The sequence below is a fragment of the Neltuma alba genome, unplaced genomic scaffold, assembly GCF_004799145.2.
Source record: "Neltuma alba isolate B1F8T4 unplaced genomic scaffold, ASM479914v2 tig00013092_pilon, whole genome shotgun sequence".
Taxonomy (NCBI): Eukaryota; Viridiplantae; Streptophyta; class Magnoliopsida; order Fabales; family Fabaceae; genus Neltuma; species Neltuma alba.
The window spans coordinates 47,515-58,622 of NW_021637420.1; the positions used below are offsets into that span (position 1 = coordinate 47,515).

At 33.7% G+C, this 11,108-nt stretch overlaps 2 pseudogenes; both read left to right on the forward strand.

Annotated features, from left to right (window-relative positions):
* Positions 1–1,358: 1,358 nt before the first annotated feature.
* On the forward strand, positions 1,359–3,336 carry LOC114734411 (uncharacterized; annotated as a pseudogene).
* Positions 3,337–7,423: 4,087 nt separating this feature from the next.
* LOC114734406 (uncharacterized) lies at positions 7,424–9,130 on the forward strand (annotated as a pseudogene).
* The last annotated feature ends 1,978 nt before the right edge of the window (positions 9,131–11,108 follow it).

Genomic DNA, 11,108 nt, shown 5'->3' on the forward strand with positions numbered 1-11,108 from the left:
TTAACTAACTTACCTAACTTCCTTAATCTAATCAAATTAGTTAAATGGGTCTTATATTAAGGACCGGAGGAGTACTAATTCCGGTCTTAATTATAAAACTTCATTTATAGACTACAAATGAAGCCTTATAATTAGGACAGGAGATAATATTAGGGTACTGAGTATCACTTTAGTCTTTGATTTTTGTTCCATCTATATAGTTACGATTTTTAATATTTTGTGTAATAAATATCATACCCTTCAAATTCTTCTCTCTTCAAATTCTTCTCTCTAATTTTTCCTAATGTCTTATGCTGGCTTCCCTTCAATGCCGAAACCGCGGAACGTGTTCCCCTGCATCCAATTGCAAGATATGAGCCCAAAAGTCAAATCCCTGGTAACTTCATGTAGTACTACCTCTTGTCCTTAATATAAGATTTTATTTAACTTTTTGTTTGGTCCTAATTATAAGACCCTAATATATTTTGTCTCTCATATTTATGTATTTTTTTCCAAGATAGTCCTTCTAATAATGATAGTTCTAACCAATACATTTAATTAGTAAGGATATTTAAGGAATGAAAACACTTATTTATTACAAATAACTAACTTCCTTAATCTTCTCAAATTAGTCAACTGGGTCTTATAATTAGGACCGGAAGTAGTAATTTTTTTCCATCAAAAGAAAACTTGTATTGATATTCAAGTTAGAGCTTCCAACCTAAGAGCAAACAGATAAACAAGAGCCAAAAAGAAATAATTCGCAGTTGATTTTCCTAACCAAGAAAAAAATATTCCTTGAGCGCATTTAACGATGTTGGCTTAAAATGAGATGTTTGAGTCTTTCAAGAATAAAAATGAAAAACACAAGAAAGTGAGCCATTTGAGGATTAGTTCATTACGACTGGCAACTTGGAAATCCAAGTTTATTGGCAAGCAATTACTTATGTGTATGTCTTTTTTACATAGCCAGATATGTCCTCATTAACAAACCCCAAAAAAGACATGTCCCCAAATTAAAAATCTTGCATCTTTATTTACTTGTTTATAATATGATCCCTTTGGCACTTGTTCTAAATCAGAGGCAAGCATTCAAATTAAAAATCATGCTTCTTGAAAAAGGATTCGAGGTTAACAAGGTAGCATTAACAGAACGGCAAGAAAGAGAAAATTATATGCATATAGAGATCAAATGGCTTCCTTGCACGACACATCATCAATTAGGCCAACCCTTTTGTTTTCACTCAAACTTCTTCTGTCATGAAATGAATATGCTCCTCGCAAATTCCGTAGTTATTCTATAAGACCATTATATTCAGCTTCCCTTTGGATTCAATTTTCGTTTTGATCAAAAACAGAGATGGGGAATAGTCTTGCCAGGAAGGATCAAAGTCTTCCCATTGATACCACCTTCAAGCTTCCTGCTCCAACACCAGTTTGGCCGCCAGGTAATAGTTATTATCTTCGTATACTTTTTTCCCTCCTTTCTTGTTCCAAAGCAAAGGTACATTCACAGGGGAAAAAAATAAAAAATAGAAGCAAAGATGCAGGACATAACGGATACGGAGCAATATGAATAATTTGGCATGTCATGAACATGTTTGACACAAGTCTTGAACACTTTTTGAGTAAACTTAAGCTTCATATTCCATATTTGGACCATCTCTTTGCAAAGAATTTAGACTTCAGAAACATAGTTATTTCATGTCTTAAACATGCAAAACATCCCATGTACACAGATTGTACTCTGGTTTAGGACAAAATATTATTATCATTTTACATTTAAGCAGGTGATGGCTTTGCCAGTGGGATCATCAATATGGGTGAGCTACAAGTGGCGCAGGTTTCAACATTTAACAAAGTATGGACATCCTATGAAGGTGGTCCGAATAATCTTGGAGCTACAATTTTTGAACCAACAGGATTACCAGAAGGATTCTGTATGTTGGGTTGTTATAGCCAACCTAACAACAAGCCCTTTTTTGGGTGGGTTCTTGTGGCCAAAGATAACTCTTCAACCAGTAGCCCTGCTCTAAAGAAACTACTTGATTACAGTCTGATATGGAACACCAAATCCTTAAAAGTCAATCAAAATGGCTCAGCCTATTTTTGGCAACCAAGCCCTCCGAATGGCTATATAGCAGCAGGACATGTTGTGACCACAACACCGGACAAGCCTTCTTTGGATAAAGTTCGATGTGTCCGGTTAGACTTCACTGATGAGATTGAGACATACGGATGGATTTGGGGCCCAGGAAAATCCAATGACTCCAATAGGTTCAATCTCTATGAAACAAGACCAAGAAATAGGGGAACTCAAGCTCCAGGACTTCTTGTAGGAACATTTTTAGCTCAAAATGGCAGAATTACTGATGCTTTGGCTATATCCTTTTGAAAAACATCAACATTAACTTCACCTTTATGCCTAATCTACAACAAATTCAAGCAATAGTCCAAGCTTACTCTCTAGTAATGTACCTACATCCTAAGGAACAATACCTCCCTTCCTCGGTAAACTAGTTTTTCGCCAATGGAGGGTTGCTCTATAAAAGAGGAGAAGAATCACAACCTACAGCAATACAACCAAATGGCACTAATCTTCCCCAAGATCATAACAATGATGGTTCCTATTGGCTAGATCTTCCAGCAGACAAAGCCAACAAGGAAAGAGTTAAAAGGGGTGATTTACAAAGCTCACAAGCATATCTGCACATAAAACCCACGTTTGGTGGAACATTCACAGACATAGCCTATTGGGTATACTATCCATTCAATGGACCAGCAAGAGCAAAAGTAAAGTTGATCACTATTTCATTGGGGAAAATTGGCCAACATGTGGGGGACTGGGAACACATGACACTAAGAGTGAGCAATTTCGATGGAGAACTTAGAAAGGTATATTTCTCACAACACAGTGGCGGTACTTGGGTTGATTCCTTCAATCTTGAATTCAAGAATGGAAACAAACCCGTCACATATTCTTCACTTCATGGCCATGCGTTTTACCCTAGAGCAGGGCTCAATCCTCAAGGGACAAATAGTGTTGGACTTAGGAACGATACTGCGGAAAGTGATTTGGTAGTGGACATGGGGGCAGGATATGCAGTGGTTTCTGCTGAGTATCTGGGGTCGAAGATTGTGGAGCCGCCATGGCTGAACTATTTCAGAGAATGGGGTCCAAAGGTAAGCTATGATATTGCAGAAGAGCTGAAGAACATGGAGAAATGGTTGCCTGGGAAGTTGAAAAAGCTTTTGGAGAAATTGGTGAGAAGCTTGCCGAATGAACTGTTAGGAGAGGAAGGACCTACTGGTCCGAAGGTGAAGAACAACTGGAATGGAGATGAGGTTGTTCATTGATCGCAAGACTTGTAAATGTATTGTTTCTTATGAATAGTTTAATTACTATTTTTTCAGAATCTTCAAATGACTCAGTTTTGTTGAAACCCAACTCCTTACTTGATGATGAAGCAATATTCTGATTGAGAGTGAGAGATGAACCATTCCGTGATAAGGCAAATAAAATTGATTTGTACTCCTCCGATCCTTAATATAAAACCTAATTATTAAGTTAATTTTGGTCCTAAATATATGACTTATTTCTCATATTTATCAATTTTTTCTAAATTACCTATAGATATTCTTCAACCATAATCAAGTAAAAGAGAGAGGGAGGATATTAAAAAAGATGATTATGGTATTTTAGGAAAAACATCTCATATTTTTTATAATTAACTAACCTACCTAACTTCTTTAATCTAATCAAATTAGTTAAATAGGTCTTATATTAAGGACCAGAGGAGTATTTATATAAATATTTTTTATATTTGTAATGCATATTATTTAAGAAAAACTTATGCATGCTTTCTTCAATATTGCACTCTCTGATCAAATCCTGGGCAGAACAATCTTCTCCCTCTCATTTCTATGGAAATTTGTTTTTGATAACAAAAGCTTATGTTAAAAAAACGAAATAATTATGAATAAATTTGATGCAACGGCTACTATTATTACTACTTTGTAAGATGTTTTGTCAAGTTATCATGTAGGAAGGAAAGGTTAAAATAAAATGTACTCATGAAAATCTTCCAAGTTAGCTAATAAGTTGTAGCCTTTTTTATTCCTTTAATTTTATATTATATTAAATAACTCTTAAAATAATAATCAAATGAAATAATTCCTTCCCGAATATAAAACTTCTAAATAATGGAACCCTTCATTCCATTCTATTTTGTTCTATTAATAACTGTTTCATTTTATTCTATCTCAAACTTTCTACCGTAGCTTTATAGGACATGACAATGTATGTTGAAAGTGTGAAAAGACAAATAACAACTTCGAATTTTAATTTTGAGTAAGCTACGCGTAATTGTCATTACTTTTTAAAATATTTAAAATAAACCTCTAGTAAGTTTTTAATTGTTTTTTTGGTCTTGAACCCCTTATCATTAAAAATATCTATTAAACAATTAATAAAGAAACAAAATAGAACTCCTTGCACGTCACATAGAATGAAGGGTATACTCCAATAATTTCGTTTTGTTTATAAGATAATTTTCCATTAAACAAAACTTGCGTATAATCTTCTCTGCGGTTACCCTACTTTCTCTTCACGTCACGACAAACTCTTCCTGTCACAATTCTTTGGGTTGGGAGTATCATTGAGATACCTGTAAATCCATAAGCCGAATATTCTAACTTGTCTGACATGAAAGATTCCCGTAATTAGTCTACATCCGGTCCTTAATATAAAAGCTCGCTTGATTTTTATTTTGATTTTAAATATAAGACTCCAATTCACTTTCTCTTTCTCTCTCTTGTTAATATAGTCATTGTAATAATAGTAGTTCTAATCAATACAATTGATCAGCAAAGATATTTTAAGAAAAGCAATCCCTATTTATTACAAGTAACTAAAATAATTTTTTTAATTTACTCAAATATTAATCAATCAGCTCTTATATTAAGGATCAGAGGTAGTAGTTTAATTAGTTATTTCTTCAACCACTAAGGTTAATTGTTAAAAACAAAGTTTAACGGATTAGCTTTGAGCTTCTTGTAGCAGTAAAAGTCGTAGAAGTACGAATATGCATTGTAGTCAATCCCTTATGTTAGAAACCAAAAATATTTTTTTTTTGCCAACCTAAAATATAATCTTATTAATTTATATATATATATATTCATTTAAGTATCTCTGTCAATACTCGACGTACGTCGTTTCCAAGAAAAGCTGGTTGAGATTATCACAGAAAGGCACAAGAAAACGAGAGAGAAGAATATACTAAACACAATTCAAGCTTATATTCCCGTATAGTTCAAGCAATATATAAATTTGCATGCACGCACATTTGTACACACACAAATATTTGCCAAAACAAGGGAAGGCTGTGAAGGAAATCTGATCTCTCTCTCTCTCTCTCACTCTCTCACAGACACACAGGAGAGGCTTCTGGTTTTTGTCGATACAATATGTGGAGGGAGAGAGAAAGAAGGTTTTGGAGAACAATGAAGAAAAAAATGATGAATATGATAGTTTTAGGGTTTGTGTTGTCTGTGTTTTTATGGGCAGTTCATGAGGCGGCGAGGCTACTGGCAAAAGATGTAGCCGGGAAGTTTAAGGCATTCTCAGGTGAGGAGAGACTCTGTAAAATTTTCTACTTTTTTGGTCATTTTCCGGTCTTGTTATGTTTCCTAATAACTTTGGATCTATAACCTTCTTGTGTATGTTGTTGTTTTTGTTTGAGATTTCTAGGTAGGCAAGTTAGGGTCAAAAGAGGAAAAAAAGATAACATAAGAAAAAACTGTGAAATGATATTAACTTTTATCTGGTCAAAAAAAAAAAAATTTTACACATAAAATTACTAACTTTGTTGAAACTTTTTATTAAAAAAGAAAATCAAACTATAATCTTCAAATATTTTATTATTTTACACATTTTCATATTTATTTGTACAAATATTAATTTGATATGAAACGATAAAAATTAATATAAAGAAAAAGAACGATTATTTATATAGTGAAAATAATTCCATAAAATATCAAAAGAGAAAGTAATTATTAAGAAAAATGATTGCAATCATATGATAAATATTGTAAAAATTTTATAATTAGTAAATGAAATGAATTAATTTTAGTGATAAAAACTAACCTAAAAATAATATAGTACTATTAAAATATGTTATCGATCTATTAGCTTCTTTATGATGACAAAACATATACGTTTGGATGTAGGTTAGCTATTTTTGTCATTTGATGTTGATAAGCTATTTTAAAGTTTTGCATTTACGATTTAGCTAATGAGAAGCTAAATAAAATATTCTAATTAAAACGAATGTGACAGGCATATAATAATCAAGCCATAGGAGCGAGTTTTAACTATCTGTTAACTTGCATATCGCGCACTATGTGATAGAAAGACAACTAAAATGAATATTCTAATTCATGGTAATTAGATGCCTTTGATACTTGTTTTTAAATCAGTCGAATCATACTACCTCATGTCCTAATTATAAGAGCCAGTTAACTAATTTAAGGAGATTAAAAAAGTAACTTGAGTTAGTTATTTGTCTTAAATAAGTGTTGTCTTTCCTAAAATATCCTTGCTAATCAAGTGTATTGACTAGAACTATCATTATTAGAAGAGCTACTTTAGAAAAAAATGTATAAATATGAAAGATAAAGTAGATTGGGATCTTATATTTAGAATCAAAATAAAAGTCAAATAAGATCTTATATTAAGGACCGGAGGTAGTATATTCAAATTCATGAACAAGAAATTCAAGAAATAAATGATGGTACGTCGCAAGGTTTAGGACAATAAGTGAATAACCGTAGGGACAAAACGGCTTCCTTGCACAACACGTCACCGGGACGTCGTTTTTGTTTCTACGCAAATTTTCTGATTCATTCATTGACCTTACATAGCTTTTACCGTCACATTTAGCATATATCAAAGGAATATGCTCCTTATGTACTTTGGGATTCAATCTTTTTGTGGAGGAAAAAAAAAATACAGAGCTGGGAAATTGTCTTACTCTCTCTTGCACAAAGGGCCTCTCCAAGAAAGATCAAGCACTTCCCATTGATATAGCTTTCAAGCTTCCTGCTCCAACACCAGTCTGGCCACCAGGTGAATAACCATTAACCTCATGTTGTCCTCTCTTTTCCTCTCTATTACTTGTTCAAAGAGCAGAGATGTAGAACACAACCGATTCATGTTCCACATTTGTAGTATCTCTCTGCAAAGCATTGATACTTCAGAAACAGTTAGATCTATAGGCAACGGGGGAAAAAAATGAAACAGAGTTATATCATATCTTGAACACATATGATAGTTAGTTCTTCGTCGCTTTTGGGAAAGATACGTGAGGTTCAAGAACAATTTGAAGTACTGTGATATGCCAGATGCTGTCAAAATTTATCAGATATGACCTATATGCTGCTCTCTGTCTAGCCAATTCTCTTATTCGTGATGGTTACTCCTTTGTGTGTAGGCGATGGATTTGCCAGTGGGATCATCAATCTGGGAGACATACAAGTGGCTCAGATTTCTACATTCAACAAAGTGTGGGCATCTTATGAAGGTGGTCCAGATAATCTTGGGGCTACAGTCTTTGAACCAACAAGACTACCAGAAGGATTCTCCATGCTAGGTTACTATAGCCAACCCAACAACAAGCCTCTTTTTGGATGGGTTCTTGCGGCCAAAGATAATTCTTCAACCAGTAAGCCGGCACTAAAAGAACCACTTAATTACACACTAATATGAAGCACCAACTCTATGCAAATTAGTCAAAATAGCCCAGCTTACTTTTGGTTACCAACTCCTCCTGATGGCTATAAAGCAGTAGGCCATCTTGTGACCACCACACTGGACAAGCCTTCCCTTGATAAAGTTCGATGTGTCCGGTCAGACCTTACTGATCAGATTGAGACATATGATTGGATTTGGGGACCAGGAATATCCAGTGACTCTAATGAGTTCAATATTTATGAAACAAGACCAAAAAACAGAGGGACCAAAGCTCGAGGACTTCCTGTAGGTACATTTCTAGCTCAGAATGGTGGAAATAACAGTCTTCTATCTATATCCTGTTTGAAAAACGCCAATTTAAACTTAGACTCTATGCCTAATTTAAAACAAATTCAAGCAATAGTACAAGCTTACTCTCCAATAATGTACTTACATCCTGATGAAGAATACCTCCCTTCCTCTGTAAATTGGTTTTTTGGAAATGGGGGACTACTCTACAGAAGAGGACGTGAATCACATCCTGTCCCAATACAACCAAATGGCACAAATCTTCCTCAGGATCATTACAATGACGGCTTCTATTGGTTGGATCTTCCAGCAGATGAAGCCAACAAGGAAAGAGTTAAAAGGGGTGACTTACAAAGCTCACAAGCATATCTGCACATAAAACCCATGTTTGGTGGAACATTCACAGACATAGCCTTTTGGATATACTACCCATTCAATGGACCAGAAAGAGTAAAAGTAGAATTCATCAACATTTCTCTGGGGAAAATCGGCGAACACGTGGGGGATTGGGAACACGTGACACTAAGAGTAAGCAATTTCAATGGAGAACTCAAAAGAGTATATTTCTCAGAACACAGTGGCGGTATCTGGGTTGATTCCTCTGAGCTCGAATTCAAGAACAAAAACAAACCCATTGTTTATTCTTCGCTCCATGGCCATGCGTTTTACCCCAAAGCAGGTATCCACCATCAAGGAATCGATATTACTTCGAAAAGTAATATAATAATGGATATGGGAGTGGGTTATGAAGTGATTTCTACAAAGTATTTGGGATCGGAAATAGTGGAGCCGCCATGGCTGAACTATTTCAGAGAATGGGGTCCAGTAATAAGCTATGACATCGCAGAAGAGCTTAGGAAAGTGAAATGGTTGCCTACGAAGTTGAAAAAGTTTTTGGAGAATCTTGTGAACAGTTTGCCGAGTGAAATGCTGGGAGAGGAAGGGCCAACTGGTCCGAAGGTGAAGAGCAACTGGAATGGAGATGAAGTTGATAATAATCATCAATGTATATATCAATATATATGTCAAATATACAGCAATTCACACAACTCGTGAATGAATACACGAAATCATGTTTTGCTGATCCAAATACCTTCAACTGTTCAACTGCATTGTTTGTCATGAATATTAGTATCCATACATTTGAATTGAATGGAAATGCTAATGGTTCCATAAACAAAATTATATGAAAATAGGGTCCCTTTTTGGATAAACTTTAAAGGAAGTACTCGTTTAGTTTTATTTACAAAGCAAAGAGATAGATTTTTTTTCCCTTATATTATAACTTACTCCTCCGGTCCTTAATATAAAACTCAATTCTTAAGTTGGTTTTGGTCCTAAATATAAGACTCATTTATCATATTTATCAATTTTTTCTAAATTACCCCTATAGATACTCCCTCGACTATAATCAAGTAGAAGATGGAGAGAGGGTATTAAAAAAGATGATTATGATGCTTTTAGGAAAAATGTGTCACTTTTCTTATAATTAACTAACTTACCTAATTTCTTTAATCTAATCAAATTAGTTAAATGGGTCTTATATTAAGGATCGGAGGAGTATATTATTAAATTTTTGACATGGATGTATTATTTTATTCTATATTTATTAGTATGTATATTATTATTTTCTTAGAAAGCGTATATATTAAATAGGGATAAAATTAAAAAAATATTAAATTTTAAAGCAGAATTAATGAGATTTAAAGTTTTTCATGATGAAACATATTGAAAGTGAATTATAAATATAGTGAGGCTAATATAATTGAAAAATAAGTGATAGTAACTTATGAGATAACCATAATTTTTTTGTTCATAATTGATTTTGGAATGCATTGGGATGTTTGGTAGTTTATGAGATACCCGTGGTTTTCGATTCATGATTAAATTTGGCACTATAAATTGTTTTTATTATCCTTCTTGAAACAAATGCTCTCTGACCTAGCCCCCCCAAAAAAAAAAATCTCTTTGGCTAGGAACCAAAGTTTGTGGGCTTTTGAAGCATCTAGATAAACTTGTCATGTTAGCCAAGCACCCTCAAGTTCATAATTGGTTCTTCTAATATATTATTTCCGGTTCTAATTACAAGACCTTATTTATAGTTTATAAACAAGGTTTTATAATTAAATCGAAAGTAGTATATAATCTTCGTTGATACTAATCATCTTTAATTTTCCTTTCTTTTGGTGGTCTCAAAAAGGACGTTAATGTGTCAGGTGTATATCCACTACTGATAGCACAAACAAGATGATCAATTACCATATCCGCACCTTTACACCACAAAAGCTGGTCATCGATCTAGCTGCAATTCATAAGCCTGCTGAATTCAACAATATTATTCACCAATAAACATTTTCTTCACTTTTCTCAATATTATCATCTTCTTAGTTCCCATTTCAAAAGTAAATGACGTCTCACTTTTTGTCGGCACCTCTCCTGGCGTCCATCTCCTGGCGTCCATCATCCTGCTACTATGTACTATAAATTAAATCTCACGATCCTTTTTTGATATTCGCACAGTTCTAAATATAAAACTTATTTAACTAATTTGATTAGATTAAAAAAATTAAGTAAGTTAGTTAATTATAAAAAAAAATGACATGTTTTTATTAGAACACTATAATCATCTTTTTAATATGCTCCCTCCCTCACTTACTTGATTATGATGGAGACAATATCTATAGGAGTAATTTAGGAAAAATTAATAAATATGAAAAATAGATATCATATTTAGGATCAAAATTAACTTAATAATTAGGTTTTATATTAATGATCGGAGGAGTACAATAATTTCATAACAAAATTGCATAACATAATCAGATACAATAATATTGATAAAAATATCAGTAGCATACTGCTATTAAATATAAATTTAGGGTTAATATTCAATTTTGTCTAGAAGTTTCTGGGGATCAATATTGCCTTGGAAATGTTAAAAATATTAGGAAACGACAGCCGGCTAACCCAGTTGCAAAACAAAAACAAATTGCCCCAGAAAGGGTCATCAACAAGGTACTAAAAACCGGACCGGTCACTAAACCGGTCAAGACAGTGGTTCAAGGGTTAGTGGGTCAGACCGGGGTCAAACCGG